Below are 7,829 nucleotides of genomic sequence, written 5' to 3' on the forward strand. Positions count from 1 at the left end.
ACCATTCTGGCTGGGGAATTCTGGGAGTTGAACTCCACCATTCTGGCTGGGGAATTGTGGGAGTTGAACTCCACCATTCTGGCTGGGGAATTGTGGGAGGGGGAATTGTGGGAGTTGAAATCCACCATTCTGGCTGGGGAATTGTGGGAGTTGAAGTCCACCATTCTAGATGAGGAATTCTGGGAGTTGAAATCCACCATTCTGGCTGGGGAATTCTGGGAATTGAAGTCCACAAGTCTTAAAAGTTACCAAGGCTGGACACCTCTGCTTTAGATAACACGGATAGCCTCTCCAAAATGTATTGCTGCGAAGCCAGCATCCTCTTGGAGGTTTAGCGGATGGAAACCTCCATCCAAAGAGATTTCAAGCGGTCTGGGAACATAACTTGGGCATTGCGAGGACGTTCTGAACAGGTGGGACGTGAATCTGTTAAGCCCCGAAGTCTCTTTGTCACCTGAAGAGTTGGCCGTGATCCAAAGCAGAAGGATGTGGTGGGAACGAAATCCTGCCCTTGTTTACTAGCAAGCATGCGCCCCCTTCCCCCTGTAACCATCATGGTTTATGCCCCAACAATGCGTCTCCTCGGGGTTGCAAAGTCAAGGATGAACACCAAAAAAAAAATCAGCCAATCTTTCGGCAACCAAAGTTGGCCAGATTTCTCCCTTCCCGTTGCAAAGACGTTTCGTATCCTCTCACCGGTCCTAAAATTGTCCTTTTCTCTTCCCAGATAATCCCGTTGCCTGCAATTTGCTCCACTTGCCTTTTAAGGTCCTTTTTGGATGTTTCTCATCTCTTCTGCAATCCCCCAGTGCCCTCCCAAGGACCGGGAAAGGGGAGGGGAGGTGGAGGGGAAGAGCCCGCCACATCTGTCCCAATCATTTAGATCAAAGTCCCCAATTAAAACAGAAAAGACAAGCGAAAAAACAAACCGTGTGTTTTCCGTTAAGAGGGGATTTGGGGGCAAAGCTAAGGGAACATTCCCAGAGATGCGGGCTCTTCGCTGGGTTCCCTTGCAAAATGTGCTTGGTGGCTATTTTGGGAAGCCTTCGGATTTTACTTAGCTGCTGGTGGTGGTGGGTATGTTTCTGTGTGCAGTTCCTGGGCTAATAATGGCCCAGTATTCCAGGGGCTCAATTTATTGGGCCCTGCTGCATGGCATACAAAATTATTTCCTTCCCCCCCCCCCCCTCTTATGTTTTATTTGTTTTATTTATATTGCTTTCCATTTCCATCAAATATTGTGTGCGCTCTGGGTACGGTTATTTGAACGGTCACCATCCAACTTAAATAAGTTCTTATTTCTATTCTCTCATATATAGATCCAGGTATACATTCACATAGTTATTGTTCTTGTTTATCTTTATGACTTTTGCATATTTATTTTTTTCCATATAAAGGGCTAAAATAATACATTCTGGGTTGCTTTGCTTACCATCCAGTATATTTATTTTGTATTGTAATCATCCTATTTTTTCTTCTTTTCTCCCTTCTCTCTTCCTTCCTCCTCTCCTTTCCCTTCCCATCTTCCCTTGCCTCTCCCCTACTCCTCTCTTCCCTCTCCTACCCTCTCTCCTTCTCTTTCTATCACTCCCCTCCTTCCGCTTTCCTCCTTCCCTTGCCTCTCCCCTACTCCTCTCTTCCTCCTCCTGCCCTCTCTCCTTCTCTTTCTATCCCTTCCCTCCTTCCTCTCCTTCCCCTTTCCTTCTTCCCTTCTCTCTCCCCTACTTTTCTCTTCCTCCTCCTCCTGCCCTCTCTCCTTCTCTTTCTATCCCTTCCCTCCTTCCTCTCCTTCCCCTTTCCTTCTTCCCTTCTCTCTCCCCTACTTTTCTCTTCCTCCTCCTCCTGCCCTCTCTCCTTCTCTTTCTATCCCTTCCCTCCTTCCTCTCCTTCCCCTTCCCTTCTTCCCTTCTCTCTCCCCTACTCCTCTCTTCCTCCTCCTCCTCCTGCCCTCTCTCCTTCTCTTTCTATCCCTTCCCTCCTTCCTCTCCTTCCCCTTTCCTTCTTCCCTTGCCTCTCCCCTACTCCTCTCTTCCTCCTCCTCCTGCCCTCTCTCCTTCTCTTTCTATCCCTTCCCTCCTTCCCCTTCTTCCCTTCTCTCTCCCCTACTCCTCTCTTCCTCCTCCTCCTGCCCTCTCTCCTTCTTTTTCTATCCCTTCCCTCCTTCCTCTCCTTCCCCTTTCCTTCTTCCCTTGCCTCTCCCCTACTCCTCTCTTCCTCCTCCTCCTCCTCCTGCCCTCTCTCCTTCTCTTTCTATCCCTTCCCTCCTTCCCCTTCCCTTCTTCCCTTCTCTCTCCCCTACTTTTCTCTTCCTCCTCCTCCTGCCCTCTCTCCTTCTCTTTCTATCGCTTCCCTCCTTCCTCTCCTTCCCCTTCCCTTCTTCCCTTCTCTCTCCCCTACTCCTCTCTTCCTCTTCCTCCTCCTGCCCTCTCTCCTTCTCTTTCTATCCCTTCCCTCCTTCCTCTCCTTCCCCTTTCCTTCTTCCCTTTCCTCTCCCCTACTCCTCTCTTCCTCTTCCTCCTCCTGCCCTCTCTCCTTCTCTTTCTATCCCTTCCCTCCTTCCTCTCCTTTCCTCGTTCTTCCTTCTCTCCCCTTCCCTATCTTCTCCTCTCCTGTCTTCCTTTCCTTTTCTGTTATTGTGGTTGTCTCTTTTCAACTCTGAACTGGTGCATTTTCGGGATGGCATTCCCGCACACCCTGTTATAATTTCCTGCATAATCCACATATTTGTTATTCTATTCAACACAGTGATGTTAATAATATAACTATGCGTTCATATAATTGCGATAATACATCATCTTCATCGTCAAATTTTCCCCACGTTAACATCTCCTCTTTTTATATCTCCCTCTTCCTAACTTCGGTTTCTATTGTCTCACCATTGATAAAATACATCCCACGTAAGGAAATATTCCTTTTCTTCTTTATCCTTAACAATAAGTGTTGGTCCTGTCCATTTCTGCGCATTCTAGTATTTCCTTAATTACAGCCTCCTCTGACGGAGTCTCAAAAATGATTTCCTTTTGACATACAGGTGACAAGCACTTTCTGAGAAGAGACAGGAAAGGACTCCAAAATTGATGCCTGCTACTCTAGCTGTGTGTGTTTGAAACAAGGACACAAAAGAGGTAAATTGACAATAGACTCATGTCCTTCAACCGTGGCACAGAAGGACTTCAACTCCTAGAATTCCCCAGCCAGCAAAGCTAGGAATTGAAATCCACAGGTTTTAAAGTTGTCCGGGTCGAAAGGAAACACTGAAGATCAACCCAGGAATTGGGACTCAATACTTTCCAAAATACCCTGCCAACAAAAGTGCATAAAGTCAAGGCTTATGGTTTTCCCAGTTGCAACGGATGGCTGTGGAAGTTGGACCATAAGGAAGGCTGAGCGCCAAAGAATGGAGGCCTTTGAGCTCTGGTGCTGGAGAAGACTCCTGCATTGAGTCCCTTGGACTGCAAGGCCATCCAACCGGTCAGTCCTAGAGGAGATCAACCCTGGCTGCTCTTTAGAAGGCCGGATCCTGAAGAGGAAACTCGAAGACTTTGGCCACCTGATGAGAAGGAGGAAGGACTCCCTGGAGAAGAGCCTCATGCTGGGAACGATGGAGGGCAAAAGAAGAAGAAGGGGACGGCAGAGAAGGAGGTGGCTGGATGGAGTCACCAAAGCAGTTGGCCTGAGCTTCAATGGACTCCAGAGGACAGGAAGGCCTGGAGGAACATTGTCCATGGGGTCACAATGGGTCGGACACAACTTCGCAACTAACAACAACAACAACAACAACAACAACAACAACATAGATGAGATAGATAGATAGATAGATAGATAGATAGATAGATAAATAGATAGATGATAGATAGATAGATAGATAGATAAAGATAGATAGATAGATACAGTGATATAGAGAGATAGATAGATAGATAGATAGATAGATAGATGATAGATAGATAGATAGATAGATAGATAGATAGATAGATAGATGATAGATAGATAGATAGAAAAAAAGAAAGAAAGAAAGAAAGAAAGAAAGAAAGAAAGAAAGAAAGAAAGAAAGAAAGAAAAGATAGACTGCAAGGCCATCCAACCGGTCAGTCCTAGAGATCAACCCTGACTGCTCTTTAGAAGGCCAGATCCTGAAGAGGAAACTCAAAGACTTTGGCCACCTAATGAGAAGGAGGAAGGACTCCCTGGAGAAGAGCCTCATGCTGGGAACCATGGAGGGCAAAAGAAGAAGAAGGGGATGGCAGAGAAGGAGGGGGCTGGATGGAGTCACCGAAGCAGCCGGCGTGAGCTTCAATGGACTCCAGAGGATGGTAGAGGACAGGAAGGCCTGGAGGAACGTTGTCCATGGGGTCGCAATGGGTCGGACACGACTTCGCGACTAACAACAACGATGTCAAAAAAACCGTGGACCATTTGCGAGCATTGATTGAAGGGGGTTGTCAGAAAAGTGAAACACCCCCCCTCTTCCCTCTCCCTGCCCCCCCTCCCTGCCACATTACCTCACGGTGGACCCAAGTAACCTCCCCCAGGACAAAATGTCAAAGGATGAGCCAGTTAGAAGCCGTAAAGATTATTATTAGAGGACGGTGTTTTCTCTGGGCTGGACTTGCCACGGGGACAGCCGGCTCCGGATCACCAGCCGAGGTGGCCAAGAGACCGAGCGGCCAACTGGAGTATCTCCTTTCCCTTCAATGTTTTTTTCTACCACCACCCCCCACTCTGCCCCAATAGCTTAAATTCCCCTTGGAGGGGCGGGTGCTGTGGGAGAAGACGCAGCGAAGGTATTGTATTCCTCTCCCTGCTCCAGAGGAGCCCAACAAGGAGAAAAGGCCAAGCAGATGCTATTATTACTCCAAGTCTCCAGTGGTTGGGGGCCTCCGCGACAGAAGACCTCTCCCCTTCCCCTTTTGTTCTTTTCCCACCTAGGGAAGCCACAGGGATGGACCTGAGGACTATTTATAACAGAATGAGCAAACCTGAAATACACACCGGGGACGCCAAGCCTGTTTCAGATGTCTTGAGGTCAACACAGATTTGAGTTTGGCTTGTGAAACAGGATGTGGGAACCAGGCCACTGAAGAGCCCATAAGCAACGGGCGAGCAGATTTCACCACCTTGCATGCAGAACACATAAGTCGGACACGGCGGCTCGGTGGCTAGGGCGCTTAGCTTGTCGATCAGAAGATAGCGGCAGTTCGGCGATTTGAATCCCAGCTTCTGCCAACCTGGTAGTTCGAAAGCACGTAAAAATGCAAGCACATACGTGCCAGTCGTTCCCGACTCTAGGGGGCGTTGGTGCTCATCTCCGTTTCAAAGCCGAAGAGCCAGCACTGTCCGAAGACGTCTCCGTGGTCATGTGGCCGGCAGGACTCAACGCACGGAACGCAGTTCCCTTCCCACCAAAAGTGGCTCCTATTTTTCTACTTGCATTTTTACGTGCTTTCGAACTGCTCGGTTGGCAGAAGCTGGGACGAGTCACGGGAGCTCACTCCGTTACGCGGTGCTAGGGATTCGAACCGCCGAACTGCTGATCCTTCTGATTGACAAGCCCAGCGTCTTAGCCCCTGAGCCACCGCGTCCCTGTGGCTTATTGCTTAACATAAAACAGTTAACCAGTGGAATGCCTTGCCACCAGACATTCTGGATGCTTTATCACCGGAGGTTATCTGAAACGGAATAGGGCCCCTGGGACGGGAAATGGGGAGGGGTTGGACTAGCAGACCTCTGAGGTCCCTTCCAGCTCTTTCCTGATTGACTGATCTTATACGAATCCAGCTAGTTTATTTATTTTTTAATTTTATTTATTTATTATTCTTTATTGAAGAAGCCTTGGTTTAATGGGGGAGGTGTGTTAAGCAAACCAAGGAGCCCCCCTTATAAAAGAGGAAGAAGGGGCTGATGTAGGCTGTGCCCCTTTTTACAACACACCAGCCTCGCTTCCAGGCACAGGTGGCGCAGTGGTTAGAGTGCAGCACTGCAGGCCACTTCAGCTGACTGTGATCTGCAGTTCAGCGGTTCTAATCTCACTGGCTCAAGGTCGACTCAGCCTTCCATCCTTCCGAGGTGGGTGAAATGAGGACCCAGACTGTGGGGGCAAGTTGCTGACTCAATTTGCTAAAAAATCTGTAAACCGCTTAGAGAGGGCTGAAAGCCCTATGAAGCGGTATATAAGTCTAATAAATAATAATAATAATAACTTCCCATTGTGGGATAAACAAGAACAACACCTGACGATTCCTTATGAAGCACACGATTGTCACCGCAAGGAGCATCCTACCTATGAAAGCAATGCGTCTTCTCTACAAAACACTTAAAAGTGTTTTTTTTTTCCTCTTCCCGGCTTTAAGAGATGCCTCGTTTTGTGACGAGGTGGATTCCAAATCAGACAGGGAGGGTGCACAGAAATTCAACACGCACCCCCTCCACTCCCAGGGCCCCCCACCACAGCAAAACGTGACCCGCTCGGAGTCCTCTCGCGAACGAGGTTTGGGATTTCCTGGCCGCCCACGTCAAATCAGACCCAGGTTCCCATTGTGAAAGCAGGAAATCCTAACTGCCAGCGTTGAAGAGGGACGGGCGAATTATGGTTTACATTAGTCTCCGTATTGCTCCGGGATCATTTCCGTTCGTGGGTCAGGTCAGCCAGAGGGGGGCCCAGCACGCACGAGTCCCCGAGGCCTTTGCAAAGCAAGACCTTCTCTGCTCTCCTCCAGGTAGATCCTCACATCGTCCAGGTGGCGATGGTTCCGCAAAGATGCTTTCCCCCCGAAACGGTTTCTTCTCTTTTCTTGAAAATGTTGCGCTTGTCATTCAAGGAGCTTCTTCGGAAACGTTTTCAAGAAAGAAACGGGGGGGGGGGGGGGGGAACTAAGTTGCCTTTTGAAAAGCACCTTTGCGGCCTCATCTCTCCCAAGACCCTTCCTAAAATCCTGCAGGTTTGCAGGCTGGGTGATGGTCCTTGCCCCCACTTGGTTATCGTTCTGACCGAGGGTTCCCAAGAGCGGGAAGCCAACTCCTGATCCCAACAAAAACCCCTTGTATTAATTGTCTGTGAATTCTGCTCCTTCACCTCCAGCAAAGTCTTTCGTGGGGGGATTTACGGTCACAGACCTCATCTGGCTTGGAGAGCTGCCAGGCGGAGATCTGCAGAACTTGGCAAGGAGCCTTGGAGAGTCACGAACTAATTAAATGAACTGATGGTCTCCTGCAAACTCCACTCCCCTGTCGCTCCTCTTTTGTTTCCTCTGGGAGGGGCCATTCACGGTTCACTTGTGGCCTTCCTCCCAAGTCGACCCCTGTTCTTTAGCTGTTCCCCTCGTCTGGCAATTCTGTGCATGCAGAGCGCTCGGCCACCACAGGTGCCCCTGACATGAGTGATGTCAAGCTGGCCACGCCCAAGCTGGCCACGCCCAAGGCCAAACACAACCCTGACGCAGCCCTCAATCGAGTTTGTTACCACTGATGTAGGGGAAGGAGTGGCATAAGCTGGGGGCGGAGTGAAGAGAGGCACTAGCCTAGAATCCCCTTTCGCTCCTCTTTTATTCCCTCTGGGAGGGGCCATTCACCGTCCACCTCTGGCCTTACTCCCAAGTCGACCCCTGTTCTTTAGATCTTCCCTTCGCCCCGACACTCTACGCATTCGCACACTGGGAACAGGCTCCAGCTGTTCTTCTGCCTCACTGATGTCTGACTCCGAAGGTAGCTGGTAACTGTCGGACGCCCCCCTCTCTGCCTCCAACACAGAGCCCTCCTGCAAGCCCTCCCCAGACTCCAGGATTGGCCCATCTTCCTCCCCAACCTCCTCAGTGTCCGAATCCGTTGCCAGCTCC

The sequence above is a fragment of the Thamnophis sirtalis genome, unplaced genomic scaffold (genome assembly GCF_051295495.1).
Source record: "Thamnophis sirtalis isolate CommonGarterSnake01/CBP01778 unplaced genomic scaffold, rThaSir2_p1.2 scaffold_2, whole genome shotgun sequence".
In the NCBI taxonomy this organism is placed as follows: Eukaryota; Metazoa; Chordata; class Lepidosauria; order Squamata; family Natricidae; genus Thamnophis; species Thamnophis sirtalis.